The following is a 15,840-nucleotide window of genomic DNA, read 5'->3' on the forward strand; positions in this document are numbered from 1 at the left end:
ATTATGATCCCAGACAAGCAGGAGCAGGATAGGGAGGAAAGGGATGTCTGACACCTGGGGGGGGAACCTCATCGATGGCTTCCTTGACGACAATGTAGAACCTCGCATCACAGCTTCACAGCTCCTTGGAACCAGCACGGCACATCCCTTTGCCCGGACCTTGCATCAACTCGGCTGAGCAGCACATCATCCACACAGGCCACGGCTATTCTTCGCGGCCAAGATTTAAGGTACTCTTGTTCAGTGGGCCTAATTGGGTCCCTGTGGCCAGCCCATGCTCCACCACAGTCGGCCTCAACTTATGACTTTGTCCAGCACAACCAGAAAATCACAGTTGGCCTTGGTGCTTTCTAGTGCAATCCATAAAACTGCATATCTCTGGTTCATCTGATTCAATTTCTGTCACTTTGGTCTTGATTTATTTCGTAAAATGTAGTCCATTATTCTAAATTGGTGTGGCATTTTGTTTTGCAGTGTATTTTTAATTTAGCACTGGTTGAAGTGCTGCATAAATACTTTACACGTTGCCTCAAAGTTAAGCCTGACTGCTATGTGCCAAGATATCTGAGAGATGATCACAGGTTAATTTGTGGTTTGCTTGTACCTCACCCTGACAAGGATTAGGTGCTGCTTGTGTAGGGTTTCGCCCCCCCCCCAAACTGTAACCCAATTTCTTACACCCCTAATAGTAGCAGGGAAGTTCCATGTATCCTAAAAAATCCGTAGATGCTTCACATCCATAAGGCAATGGGAATAGGAAAAGTCAAGTATAGACATTCTATCAAAACTTGGTCTGCTTCCATATTTCAGCTGGCTGATTTGACTTTGAGACATGGTCTTGTATGATCGTGTAATGTTTGGACATGATCTGATAGCAAAGATGCCCACACCTACAATATAATAAATCATACAATAAACAAGTAGGATACACTACATCGTGCTTGATATAAGATTAAGGCCAGCTCTGGAGGGTGTGGTAATAATACAGCAAACAGATAGTAAACATAATGCCGTCTCTTTAACCCTGAAAGGTCTGAAGAACCCCATGCTGGCTCCTCTATTTTCTCTTGTTGACTTGTCACCAATTATTACTAGAAACAAAAGGTCCAATGCATGTATACATGCACACACACAACCAGAAACACTAGTGCACATATACAAAGAGGTTTTAGATGCAATGGAATCACTGGCTTCCATTGCCTCCACTTCTATAAGCCAACCAAATATAACTCTCATTCATAACAAACTGTTTCAGTCTATAAGGGATAATTTCCACTGAGAAGTTAAAACCTCTGTTACACATAAAAATGCAAATATCCTGGCTCAATAGAGACTGTAAGACAGCAAAACACAATGTTCTAGCTTCATTTAAGAGCAAAAATAGAGTTCCTATAAGGGAGGCAAGAAATAACTATGAGCGGGAACAAGCACTATGTAAAGAGACTGGGAGGATGTAAACTGACATGATCTTGTTTTATTGAGCAAAAAATAGGAATAGTCAAAGAGGATCCTGGTACATAGTTGCCAATGGCAGCCTCTATGATCATACAAGTGTCGTTTTCTAATATCCAACCACACGTTGCGTCTAAGCATTTTTGTGACCTCCACTCCAATTCTCAATCAGCCAGTTATAGTAGTGAGGTGTTGTTTGCTATGAAGCTGACACTTAATACAGAGAGACTGGAGTTTTCAGTGGACGGCACCTTTCAAGCAATTGGCAGTATAAAACCTGGCAAGGCTACAGGCACTGATAAAATACCAGGGGACCCCAGATTTACACTTCTTACATAAACACTTTATCAAATGCTATAATGGCATACTGTGACATACCTGGAACTTGAAGGGAGATGGTGATCACTCCTATATATAAGAAAGACAATAAGGATTATCCTGGTATTTATACAACAATTGTTCTAATTGATAACTTCAGAAAAATGTTTATAGACAAGTTCTCACAAAACTCCAAGTATGGATAATAGAGAGATTTTGTCTCACTTTCATGCAGGAATCGCACCATCCACCAGGTCTTCCAATTCCTGCTTATATACTGGAAACCAGCTGTCTTACAGTGGGTACATTTATATGTTGCTTTTGTCGACCTAAGGTCTGCACTTGATTTGATCCACAGACTTCAACTGTGGGCAGTACTTGAGTGTATGTGGGTGGCGAAAAGTATCCTGTTCATAATATTTCCACTGAATACCAATAACTATGTCCAAGTCAGGTAGGGGAAAGAAGGGGAATTGACTGATTTTATTCTCATAGTGAAAGAAGTGTGCCAGGGCTGTGTGTGGACCCTTACCCTGTACTCCCTGTATATTAATGGTGTTTTAGAGGCTATGGATGCTTGTTTAAATGACTCCCCAAAACTGACTGGTTGTAAGACAAGCTCTCTACTCTTTGCTGATGAAACCTTACTTGTCTCTAAAACTCCAGTGGGGCTTCAGTCCCTTTTAGATCATTTTGTTCTGTGATTATCAGGGTTCGGAAATCAACTAGTTGAAAACTAAATATATGAGTTTCAAACCCATATATCTTAGATGGGTGTCCTCACAATGGGGAACTCCAAGATAGAAACAGTTAACACTTGAGTATTTGGGTGTAAAGCTGTCCGATACTATGTCATGCTACCCATAAGAGCCACTTAACACACAGTACAGCATAATGCATCAGCTGTATTAAATATATTTAAACCCACCACCTTCAGTTCTTTTTAACCAGAACTGAAGGTATTTTGTGCAAAAGCCCCAGATGTGACCCTTTACGGTGTTGAAATATATGCTAAGTGTGGCCCTTATGGTGCTGAAATATTGAGCTACTATAATGGCATTGGCTTATCCAGGGTGGTAAATCGATTTCTTCGATGGTTGCTTAACATAGCTCAGACTGTCCCTCTACTTCCTTGCACCTGGATATGTGTATGAAATGTGTAGCCCATATAATTAATCTTAGACCTCTATTAAATTAGGGCAGAAGTTGGTCCACTGAGGAACTGGATTCATACAGAAGGGCTATAAAAGTGTTGAACTTGCACAGAGCACGTGGCGTCTAACAGCTGAAAATTTTGAAATCCTGGCTCATTTTTGGGTTGTAAGGTGTGTCAGGGAAACACCCCAAAGACATATATTGCCTTACATGATAGAGGCATGGCAAGTGGCTCCAAGGTATAGAGGCATTGTTGAGCACTTCTTTGATTTTAAGTGAGACCTAAGATTAGAGGCGTTTCTGGATGATATCACTCCTTTTGCTGTGCAAAATGTGTCCCTAAAATGTAGGTGCATGAATAGCTTTTGATACAAATGGCTAGCCAATCCTTTGTCCCCTATCTCTATGTCCAGTGTGCAATTTAGAGAAGGAAACGAAAGAGAATTTCCTTTACTTATGTATTGCTTATAATTGTTTGTAAAGAAAGTGGATAATCCCAATATGCTGCACCCTAGGTGTGACACAATATCAAGTTGATCTGAGGATACTTAAATCGGATATAAAGGCTCCATTGTGTCTGGCCAGATTTCTTCTCTCCATATGTAGGTATAGAAAAACTACATGCATCCCCTTAAGCACTACTTTAGGTACTGCGAGGAACTCCACTCTTAATCAATATTTTCGCAGTTTCATTCCATCTGTATTAATAACTAAAAAAGTTACAATATTTCTGAATCATACATTTTATTAGTATTTTGTTTCCTCAGTGTGATAAACCACTCAATTCCTTAACTCCCATCATAAACAGATAGCTTTACGATTTATTTACAACACTTTACATTCCTGTGCTCCCCCAATCTTCAATATATTTCAGTCCTGGGAGGCCTTTCATCAGGGTGAAACTGCACTCAACAAGTAGGCTTCAAGTTATCTCCTCAAACTCCTTTGTCCAAATGCACGGGAATTTAAGGAATGAATTGGTACTTTTTGGCTATTAAGACGGATGGAATGAAACTACAATAATATTGGTTCAGAGTGTAGACTCCTTGCAGTGCCAGAAGAAGGGCTTTAGTTGGGTCTGGTGGATTGGTAGACTAATGCGCCCACTACAGAGGCCTGTGTTCGACCTCATGGTCATAGGTTCAAGTCCCAGCAGGTTCACTCAGCCTTTCATCCTTTCGTTGATAAAATGAGTACCGTTGAGTAACAAAAACACAACTGTTATTCATTGCCAATTCACCTTGGGTGAATGTGTGTTTTACAAATACACATGCTATGTTAAGGGGATGCTTGTAGCTTTCTAATTGGGCATATGTTGTTTGACTTTGCATCACCGATGAGCCGAGGGTGATACCCACAAGCACACTAACCAATGGAATTTTGATTAACTATTTATAAATTGGAGTACTTTAATGAGTGTGTAGGTTGTCTTCTAATTGTCAGATTTCTTTTCTTCTCATGGTGTCTGAGAAAGAAATAGCGGGACAAATAAGGAGTCACCCAACTGACAATTTTAAATGTATGAGATGAACTGAAGTTTTTAATATTTTTATTAATTGATTGAATACATTGAGGACATTAATGGTTTATATGCTTTAGTGTATGTGTGATGGAGTAATCCCTGAAATAAACATTAATTGATGATTTACCTGGGGTTGTCATAACCAAGAGAGAAGCTAAACTTATATCGTTTTTTACGGACGCATAATTTAGACAACTACGGATATTGACTTTCAAATGCACCAACTATCATCCTCAAATAATGGGCACAATGAGAGATTCAATCAAGGCACAGAGCAAACCTAAAGGGGTTTTATATTCAGGGATATTGGGTCTCTGGGGTATCATTGAGTTTATCTACAACAATACATTGCATAGCTTCCTTAGATTTCCTCAATTGTACTGCACATAATGTTTTCATCCTCCAGTTTAGCCATCCAGTTTTCTCAGAGCATAAGGTACCCTCTGAAAAGGCCTTACTACTGTCACCTTCCCTCAGACATAAGACATCAGTTTGAATTCTTTTAAACACAAAGACATCCTACAAAAGATTTGCTGACAAGAAAAGAGTACCTGCACCAGTTTATTATGAAAAACAAAAGGTTTGCTTGTCTACAGACTTAGTCATTCCTGCATCACAACCTAAATTTGTTTCTAATTTTATAGGTCCATTTCCTATAGTGAAACAAGTAGATCCTTCACCAGTAAAACTACAGTTACCAAATTAGTGGAAGTATTCCATATTTCTTGGATAAACCAGCTCAAGGTAACCAAAAGACAAAACTACCTCCCTCTAGTCATCACAGCATCCAGAAAACAATAATTTAAGATAGAGGTGAGACTAGATTCTCACATTTGAAAGGCCCCTTTGCAATATCAATAGCTTGGAAGATTTTTGATATCTTGGTTAGGTCATGGGAGCCAGAGTCCATTTTACTTGGCCCCATATTGATCAGATTGGTCCAAAAGGAAGGGAGATTTTTGTGAGGTGTACTGTCATGATATATTGAAAGAACAGGCAAGGATTTGATAAACTATGTAAAGGATCAACCTGCACATGTACGAGAAGACAAACACATGATTCATGGAAACTGTGGAGACATTGTCAAAGGCGACTGGCGACGAGTTACACGAGGATGTGTGTGTTTTTTCCAGAACCCCTGTCATCATTTATGACAAGATATGTGTATTCAAAAACAGCTGCTTCATTCCTTTATTATGTCTAGGTGTTAGTGTCTGATTAGTGTATGACCAGAGATTAACAAGGGGCAATGTTGTTTGACCTTGCCTAGGATGTTCAGACTAAATCCCAGGAAAAAATAAAATACAAAAACTTATGCTGATTCCATATGAAAATACAATGCGGCACAAAGGCAAGCGTGATATTCAGTAATGTGTGCAAAACCAAAGTGGCCTACAACGTGCATGATTATGCTAACATAGGGAAAACTACAATGAGCCCTGTGAGAAACATACAACACTCTCCCTTTGGTCAGCATAATAGCACAATAAAGCACTAGAAATGTAAATGTAATAAAAGAAGATAAACAAATTCAAAGTGCAATTCATAAAATTAAAATTGGAAAAATAAAGAATGATTTGTCAATTTAGAAACAAGTCAAATTATGGTGCTTAGTAGGAATCCATTGTGTCACTTGCAAAGTCATAGGCCTGGGACTCCATAAAGGAGTCAGACTCCGCAAAAGATGATTGTTTAATACCCCATGTCGCAAGTTTCAAAGAACAGACATGATCCTCGGTCTCAGCCAGTGCTGAGATAAATACCGGGCAATCTGCATCTGTGTTAGTAGAGTCTGTATTCTGTGATCCATGTGCCGATGCAAATTATTCCTCAAAGGGGAGTGGCTCAAACCTTTCATTGTCGAGTGCTAAAGGACAGTCCTGAAAATGGGTTGCTAGGGGACTCATTAGCAGTTCAATGTCCATGGAGGCGAATGTCTGTGAAGCCAGGCTAATATCCAATGCCCATTCACAGGGGCACCAGATGCAGTAGAACACGGGTTCTATGCATGTACGCCAGGAATGCCGGAATGGTAAGGACCAATCAAGATCTAGCTCTTGTCGCAGAAATATTCAAAAAATCTGAAGCATGCACTCATGATAGTGTTGGAGCAGTTCCAGAGGGCTTGCAAAAGGAACATCCATTGTGGAGAAGCAGAAATAGGATGAGAAAGCTGCAAATGAGGATACCAGCAATAGAAATTCTCCGAATACACTGGGAAAAAGGTAATGAATAAATTCTGGTGTTATTCCAAAGACAGCTTAGAAGAAACTGACAAGACTGGAGCCGACATCTTTAAAAAAGTGTGCGAGACCGCCCATGTTAGAGGCATTAAAACTTTGATGCACTAATTTACCAAAATGCAGGGGAACATTGGAATTTAACAATGATTGCGTTTCACTAAAAGTTCTAGCCACCTGCAATAGGAAGGTTTTGCGAGCAGGTGTGAGAGCAACATCTTTTTGAAACAATAATGTTTTGAGTCTGTTTAGCTTTTTTAAAGCTGCCTTCAAAGTTGGAATGGAAGCGCACAACAAGCTATCTACAATCCCATGCATAGGGGGGAATAGGACGTTGTTGCAACAAGTGGGTGAGGATGTGGCTTAATGGCTACGGCGGCCGACTTTTAAGCTGGGGAACCAGGTTTCAGTCTGGAGGAAGGCTCAAACATCCTATAATTCTGGGCAAATCACTTTGGGGCAGATGTATGTTTCCTGGCGCATCCCTGCAAATCAGCAAGGATGCGCCAGGAATGATGCGTCACGCAAGTTTACCCTTGTGCCACACATGATGCGCCGCATTTACAATGCAGCGCATCATGGCGCAGGAATAAACAGATGCGTGACGCATCCGATGGCGTAAGGTTGGCGCAGTGCTTCAGTTGCGTCGCAAGCGCGACGCAACTCCAGCACTGTTCCAACCTACCCAATCCCTAACATGGTGCATCAAGCCTTACGCCTGCTTCAAGCAGGCGCAGGGTTTTGGCGCATCAGCGTTGGGAAAGTGACTCAGCCAAATCTTATAGGTTTGACTGAGTCACTTTTCAGGGGCGTCCCTGCGACGGAACGCCCCCCCCTCTGTCGACACACCCACGTGAAGCCTGACGCAGGTTTTACGGGGCGCAGGGCTTTACATCGTGACGCATCTCCATAGATGCGTCACGATGTAAATATGGCGCAACGTGGCGCAGGGTTTACACCGCCGCTGTGTCACAAAAGTGACGCAACGGCGGCGTAAAAGTGGCGCATCTCCAATATAGATCTGCCCCTTGATGTCCCTGTGCCTAAATAAACAAATAAACTAAAAAATAAACAAATGAATGTGTCCCTCTGTAATGCAACTGCTGGTAATGTAAAGCACTCTGATAACTTCGGGTCGAGTTCGCTCTAAATAAAAATACAAAAATAAGTGACGAGCTGGGAAACAGACAAAGTGTAGGGAACCCACTCCTCACATACCGCAACAATCTTGATCACTAAGCATTAAATAACTTCCATTCAAAAGACTGTAATAAGTGGAAGAATTGCAACAACTGGCATTCCTTTTTTTATAACATGCTAGATTTGGCGCTGAGGCATTGCATGCACCGTGGATTTTAACATGTTTTCAAACAAGTGAATGTCCGACTTAAGAGTCACATTCCTCTCAAGGAAGGAAAACGCCCTTACTGGTATGTTTACATGGATAGAAGAAAAGGAAGTGGCCATAACTCATGAATGAAGCTGCCTCTGAGGGGTTCATATCTACCAACAGGAAAATGTTTCATGCAAGCTGTGAATTGAAATGTCAACATAGGTAGAAAGATAAAGCTGTGTATTAATCACACAGCTAAAGATAAATCAGCTAAAGTGAATGGAAGTTTTTCTAACTTCTCTAAGTGCAGCATTGTGTAGGTTGTGTATTTCACTCCCATCAATTGTTGTTTGTGTGTTAAATTAAAAGGCAAAAATAAGCTAGAAGAGTTCAGATATTGCCATGGTACGTGCCCATTATTTAGTGTTTGAAGTGTCCAGCTAAACTGCATGATAGAATTAATCTGACTTTGCCCATGATACAATGTTGATAGATCACTTTGCATAATATCAATAATGGACGACACAATATTATTTAAAATGTAAATACAAAAAGACAGTGTTTTAATACTATGATTGACAACTGCAAACACTTTATCCAAATTATCTTGGTCAATTTGTCTGAAACGCGTGGCAGCTTTCTTTTGGGACTATATCCAAACTTCAATATAGGTAGCAGAAATAGATCTTTTAGAACATAATGATGTGGAACCCAAAAGAAAATCTGACAAATCCATATCTTTGTCAGGAGAGAAAGATGTTGTTTCACTACAGACATGTAGAATGTTCCAACCATTGTTGACACAATTTTCCCACCAAATAGGTGGCAACAATGCCAGAATGTTGTGATTGAGAGTATTGTGGATCGGGTCTGCTTAATTTGAACCCAGTTGTGGAATTGTGAAAACTAGCATGACAATCATTGGTGTCTATTGGACACAATAACCACCTGTTAGGACCTGTAAGTGTAGAATTAAATGTACCTTTCTGCACCATGCCATTGAGTTGTTCTTCAGTACGGTTTGGTAAACTTTGCTAACTATTAAATCTGGCAATAGAAGGAATTGTTGGGGCATTCATTTCTTTAATGTTTGCCAATCGTAGACATGTAGTCTGCTGGATGGTGCCATTCAAGAAGATCATTTGTGTGGGAATTAATAAGGTTGAAATAAGATTTCCATTCCCCGAACCTGCCAAGATTATTTTTTTCAGAGTTTTATATAGTGTGAACTTGACGAGAAGGCATCAGAGTGCTTTACATGAGCACCAGTTGCGTTACAGACAGACACATTCATTTTCTTAGGCACAGGGAGATTACGTGGTTTGCCCAGAATCACAGGATGTTGAGGGTCCCTGCCGAGACTCGAACCTGGTTCCCCAGCTTCAAGGTCAACCACTCTAGCTGTTAGGCCACATCCTCTCCCCAAATTGATTGTAAATCAATTGTATTTTTCCAGCAATCATAGCCTTTAAGGGCAAACTGGTTAACAAACAAATCTGTATATGAACTTGGTCAGTGTAAGCAAATATTTTGTTTGGTAGGGTATGGACTAGTTTGAAATAATATGACATGGGCTCTGAAGTGTCATATCCGGTGAAATACATGAATCTGTCTTTATGTGTTTTAGAACTCTCTAGTGGGGGCGTCGGACAATGTTCCCATTGTGCATAATTAAAAGATGGATGTTGACTACTGGCTCTGTGTAGGAAGTGATCTACATTATGGTGATAACAGAACATATCAGCATACTTAAGGTATAGGTCTTCTGATTCAAAAACTGTATAATATTCCAATTCTCTAAGCATAGAATTGACAGTTTCAACATCCCAATCATCTGAATGTAATCCAGGTACTATTACATCACCCATAGAAACTTTAAACACATATGGTATCTGTAGTCTCTCCGTAGGGCCAAATATATCAAAAGGAACTTCATCGCAAACAATACCATCAATGACTGGAACAGCTGAACTGTTGACAAGGGACAAGTCTCTTTTTGGAGAATGGGGGGCCAACAACCAGTCAACCAGTTCCATAGCAGAAGGTTCTGGGAGGTAGTAGCCATTGATCAACAGGAAAAAAACTGTCACACATCTAATCTACTTGAACAGGAAAACCAAGGAGAGCATGATCCAGGCGTATATCCAGGGCGAGACTAGATAAGTGCATTCAATCATGAAATGAAAACACAAATCAGTGCTAGAGGCGGAGGCAAAACAGAAGAAATGTCTGAATAAAAAGCATCTTGATCCATGTAATACACAGAGGCACTTAGTTGAGAAACTTGTGGCCAGGGTTCAAAAACAGGACTCGAAAAATCCAATAAAGGTGAATCCACCAATAGTGGATAGGTATAAATGACTTCAGTCGTGGAAGACACAGTAGTAGAAACTGCCATCATTTCAGTCGTGCTGTTGGTTGAGGATTCAGCTTCCCCCACTAAAGCCAGGGAGGATCCGCATCTGTGGTGCTCATGGACTGCAGTGGAATGTCTCATGGAGAAGCACAAACATCCCATGGCTTACTATTTAGAATTGGCCATATGGTGTAGTTTGACATGTCGGATGGAGACAAAGCATTTGTCTCTAGAGGCAGGGAGAGGTGGCAAGGTTACAGTTCTTGTGCCCTGGACTCCAAGGACTGCCCAGGAGCATGGTAGGAGGGGCCAAACTCCTTTTTAATCACCACTTTTTCTTGAACAAGGTCTCCAATTTTTGGAATCCAGACAGAAACTTCAGGCTTTGTGTCTGCACATGGAGAAAGAGACGAGTGCAAGTGTTTGCTTGATTGAGCATCACAGAACTTTTGCAGGCCCTGTAAGGCAGCAAGGCAGCACAATGCTTATCTAGGTCAAAGGTTGTGGCAGCTGCCACAATGTCTGGACCATCAAAGTCTGGAATATACATCTTGATGCCAGGAAGTACTTCATATGGGGTCCGCCTATGGAGAGATCTTTTAGGGAGGTTATTGAGAGCTTGTTGGACCCAATACAGGTGCTTGAACCGACCACGTCCAGTACCTAATACACTAGCCATTAAGGACTGCTTTAAGTCATGGTTCATTCTTTCCACAACAGAATTGCCCTTGGACCTATATGGAGAAGAATAATGCACCTGTACACCTAGGGACGTCATTGAATCTCGGTACGCTTTAGAAGTGAAAGCCGTACCCTGAAATGCACATCAAGCATAAGTGCAGATAAAGGCTTGAAAGTCTTTAATACCAGTTCAACCATCAGCTGAACACTGTGACCAAACCCTAGAGCAAGAATCAACTGCAAACAAAACAAATTTGAGTAAAATATCTGAAACCAGTCCACAATAATCCAAGTAAATACCGTCAAAGGGCTTGTTAAAAATTAAGGGGTGTGTTTGCTGTAGGCGAGCCAGGGTGGAGCTAATCTGCTTACAAATGTCACAACACAAGGCATATTTTTTGGCCTGCTGGTATAAACCTTGCCACCAATAATATTGCTATAGCAGCGAAAATGTGGCTGCTACTCCTTCATGCGCAGAAACAACACCTTCATGTGCCGCTACAACCGAAAAAACGTGGCTGTGGTCTTGGTTGGGAATTAAGCGATCGCCAGCCCCAGGAATAGTTACAAAAGGAACATTCTGGACATTTCAATGATAAGAGTACTAAGAAGGGAAGCCCTTTGGTAAAGAGGTGCCATTTGTAAGTAAATTTTATATTATCTAAATGTATTTTAGAGCACGCAACTGCTGATACTGTAGCTGTGGCAACTGCAGATTTGGCTGCTTCATCAGCCAGAGGATTCCCTACAACGTGTGCTCCCACACGCTGACGACTTAATGTATGTTGTGCAAGAGTCCATGGCAACACCTCTTTAAGGTCTGCCACTGTGACCCAAAGCAGTTTATGCTTGACTGTGCTACCCTGAATCCATTTTGTTGCCAATAATAATAAATAGAGTGGGGAATTTGGGATCCGTATTTTCAAGTGCAAGAAGCAATGCCTTCAGTCCAGCCAACTGCGCAGTGCAGTCTTCCAAAGACTGCGTGTGAGTTGTTTGTGGGTGGAACACGCCGTAGAACATAACATCAATAAAGAAGGTGTATGCGCCAAATATTGCTGCTTAGAACCTACAGCAGGTTGAGCTGATCCGTCAGTTTAACTAACATATTTATACTGATCAAGAGGCAGAAAAACAGATGGCAAAGGGTAAACATGCTCATATGGCATAAATTCTTGTGCCTGGACACAGTACACATCAAGAGCTGTCAAGTATGTAGCCGACTGTATCCATCTCTTATGGAGGGCTTTAGAGTTAGGGATGCTAGCTTTGGTGACAGCCTCTAAGGCTGGCATGGGAGTAACAACAATAATGTGTTTCCCTTGTGCAAGTGGCCTTTCTTTAAGGATGGCCATCTGCACGGCAGTCAGTATTTTTTCAGTGGAAGCAAAATGCATTTCTGCTCTGGAATAGAAATGTGATTTACATGCTATAGGCACTGTTTCACCATTGTTAAAGGTGATGTATGTAAATCCAATTGCAACCAACTAAATACGGATGACCAGGTTCGTGGTACTGACGTGTATGCAAGTAGCATGTTTCAAGTAAGTCAGATTATAAAGAGCTGAGTGTACCTGTGTGCTCTGATGTCCAGCATGTAGTGGAAAAATCAGGGCATGTCAATATTTAAAGTGGTTTAAAGCGTTGTGCATATTCAAGTATGTATGTTCTGCCAAAGTTCAGAAATCCCAGCAGGGACTGCAATTGTCTGAGCATGTTTGAAGGTTGCAATTGTGCACATTTCTCAAAACAATAAGGGGATAGAATCTTTCCCTCATGTATAAATTCATATTTTAGAAAAAGGACACTTAGAAAAGCTAGATTGGACTTTTTAAAGTTGAACTTGTAGCCAATTCCAGCAAATCCCAATATTATGTGATCTATTCTGACCGAATGGAGCAATTTATTGTCTGTTAAGTAGATATAATCTACGTAGGACAGTGTGTCAGGGTCAATATCATGAAGAATCCACACAATGCGTGATGTAAAAACTCCTGAGCTATTCTTATAGCATATAGGAAGTCATATGTAGCGCATTTGAAAGACAAGGCAGCTAAAAGCGGTCCAGTCTCAGCTAGCAGGAGCCAAATTGTGACTGAAAAAGCATTTGAAATATCCAATGTGGTTGTAAGTTCCGGGTCGGAAAGGGGTCACACAGAAGTTTCCATAAAAGAAGGCTAGGCAAATGGTGATTTAAGTGACAAGGCAGTTCACACCTGAAGGAGTTTTATTAGGGGTTTTATTAGCCATATAAAGACGTCCAAGGTCAAAGGACAAGGTAACAAATCAAAATAGGTCTGGTAAGCAGTCTTGCATGGGGTGGGAGAATGTCTGTAATTCCCGTGGAAAGCCTTTGTCTTGGGTTCCTTTCTCCAGACTCTCGTGGTTGTAGGGGTGGTCCCGCCGCCCCAGGGGAGATAAGGAAATGAAGAATAGAACAAAACTAATATCAGTTTATAGGATTTTGCCAGTCTTTGTATGTGCTACCGTCATTACCCTGAGAGACGTCACCAGGGTGAGGAAAAGGGTGTGAGGGAACGATCGATAGTGGTGGTCTCCTTCCCCCCCTCTTCTCTATTCAGACTGCTTCTTTACTTCCCACCCTGTCAGTCTTCTTAACATTTGTACCCAGTGCACTTGCCTGGAGCCACGGTCCTCCTGGACCGCAGCAATGAGTATCGGGGCGTCCTCTCCTCCTCTGGGACGATGGATACTTCTGCCTTTGTGTGCTCTGGAAGCGAGCCTCCACGGCAGTCGTCTCCTCCTAAGCAGATGCACTCCTCCGTGGTCCTGTGTCCTGTCCCTCCTGTTGCTGTGTCTGCGTCCGGATCTCCTTCCCCGACGGTCCGCGCTCCTCCTGCTGCCTCCAATCCTGTGTTCTCTGCACCTATTCCTTTGGCGTCTAACGTCATCGGAGGGTGCCACTTCTCCACTGGACCGCCGACCGCTGCTCCGCGGAGGGAACAGCTGAGATCCACGTTGGAGTTCCCGGCTAGCGGGGACTCCATATTACAGTGTTTTTTTTTTTTTACGGACTACATTGTTAATGAGAACTGTGCTGTATGCATTTTGCACTGCAAATGTGTGTGTATGACTACTTAGATATCTATAGTCTAAGAAAATGAGATAAGAATGATCCGGTTTTAAAACAGGAAAAAGAGGATTATTTATCTGAGAGACACAGGTTTCAATTACCCGCTGTTACTCCAATTGAGAGAGATGCTTTAGCATCCTGTTTAATGGGATATTGGGGCTCCACTTGTGAGGTGAACCATATAGGTCTATTCGGCTTTGACCTCATCAGGGACAAGGGAAGAAAAGGAAGGAATAATTACATCCTCTCCTAGGGGGATATGAGTACAAATGGTGGGAGCCAATCAACCTCAATCAAGGGGATGTCGTAGCACAAAGTTATTTTTTCCCTGATCATTGCTCTAAACGTACGTTTGTTGCTTTCGCTACCAGAAACTCCTGGAGATTCGGGCAAACTATGGTGACTTCTGCCACGCTGACGAGGATAATCACTACCCAGCTCCTGTTCACTGTCAGTGGCGTATTTAGTGGGTAAAACCGCAACTTTATTTTTCGGAAACAGGGCTTACTATTGAGGAGTTTTCTCCTCCTTCTTTATCTTCGCATCTGACAAGTGTTGTGTCTCCCTTTTTGGTTTTGTGTACTCTTCCTGTCTGCATTAAGATCATCCTACTCTGTAGTACTGCTGGTCAGATGACTCCTGAAAGGAATGAGGAGAACATGTATCAGGAATTTGATACCTGTCTGGAGTCTTGATTTTATTGTGATCATGAAAATCATACCGCTTCTAAGAGAACTCCGGGGGTGGAGAATTGCTACGTGGTTTACCTTTATGTTGTTGGTTAGATTCATCCCATGGTTTTTTAGTAAAGTCACGAGCTGGTAGGGCATCCTTGTCAGTATTAGGCAAGCCAAGTCATGGTGCTGGAGGTCTGGTTCCCTAATTATTGCTTCCTAAAGATGTATTTGCATTAGCAATAATTATAGGCAACTCACTTTTGCGGTCGAATACTGCCACTGCGGTAAGTCGCTGGTGTAAGGCCAGATATGCTGCTTCACCTTTAACATTAGAAATAATTGTTTAGGAGACTACGGGAAAATTACATCTATCAGTCTCACCCCCAGATCTAGGATAGGACCAGCCCCATGTTCATTCTGTATCTGTTTGAGAACTTTTGGTAAAACAGCCATTGTGGGAGTGCCATGACAGAGACTATAGACTGTGGCAAACATTGTCCCCCAGGTGTTACAGTCTCCAAGAGGGCAAGCACATAGTTAAAATCCTGTGCTTGTCTTGGGGTCCCGTAAGAGGAAACACAGCTTTACGTTGATTGATTTTTTAGGGCAATCCAAATGGAATTTCCTCACGATTAGTGGATCTTTTGCCCATAAATGAATGAACAATTACAGGACTAATAACAGGTGATGCCGGCAACTGGGCTTGCACTTGCAGGTCAAGTCGAGCTGGATCAGCTAATAATGTATGGAAAATAAATTGGGTTAGGTGCCTGTATAAGATGTAAAGAACACTGTACAAACCAAGGGTTTGCACGAGACTTAATTGCCTAAATCAGGGTATGGTGTATATCTAGCTAATGCCGGCCAAGTAGCCCCCTCATTACTGAGAGGGCCCATTCGACTGCCCCAGGGACATGGGGAAGGGTGACATTAAACCAAGTCTGTGTTCCCACACCGTAAGAGAAATGTCAACAAGTGCTTAAGGTCTGTATGCAGCAGGAGCCCACTGGAC

This window comes from Triturus cristatus, chromosome 3_2 (genome assembly GCF_964204655.1).
Source record: "Triturus cristatus chromosome 3_2, aTriCri1.1, whole genome shotgun sequence".
Taxonomy (NCBI): Eukaryota; Metazoa; Chordata; class Amphibia; order Caudata; family Salamandridae; genus Triturus; species Triturus cristatus.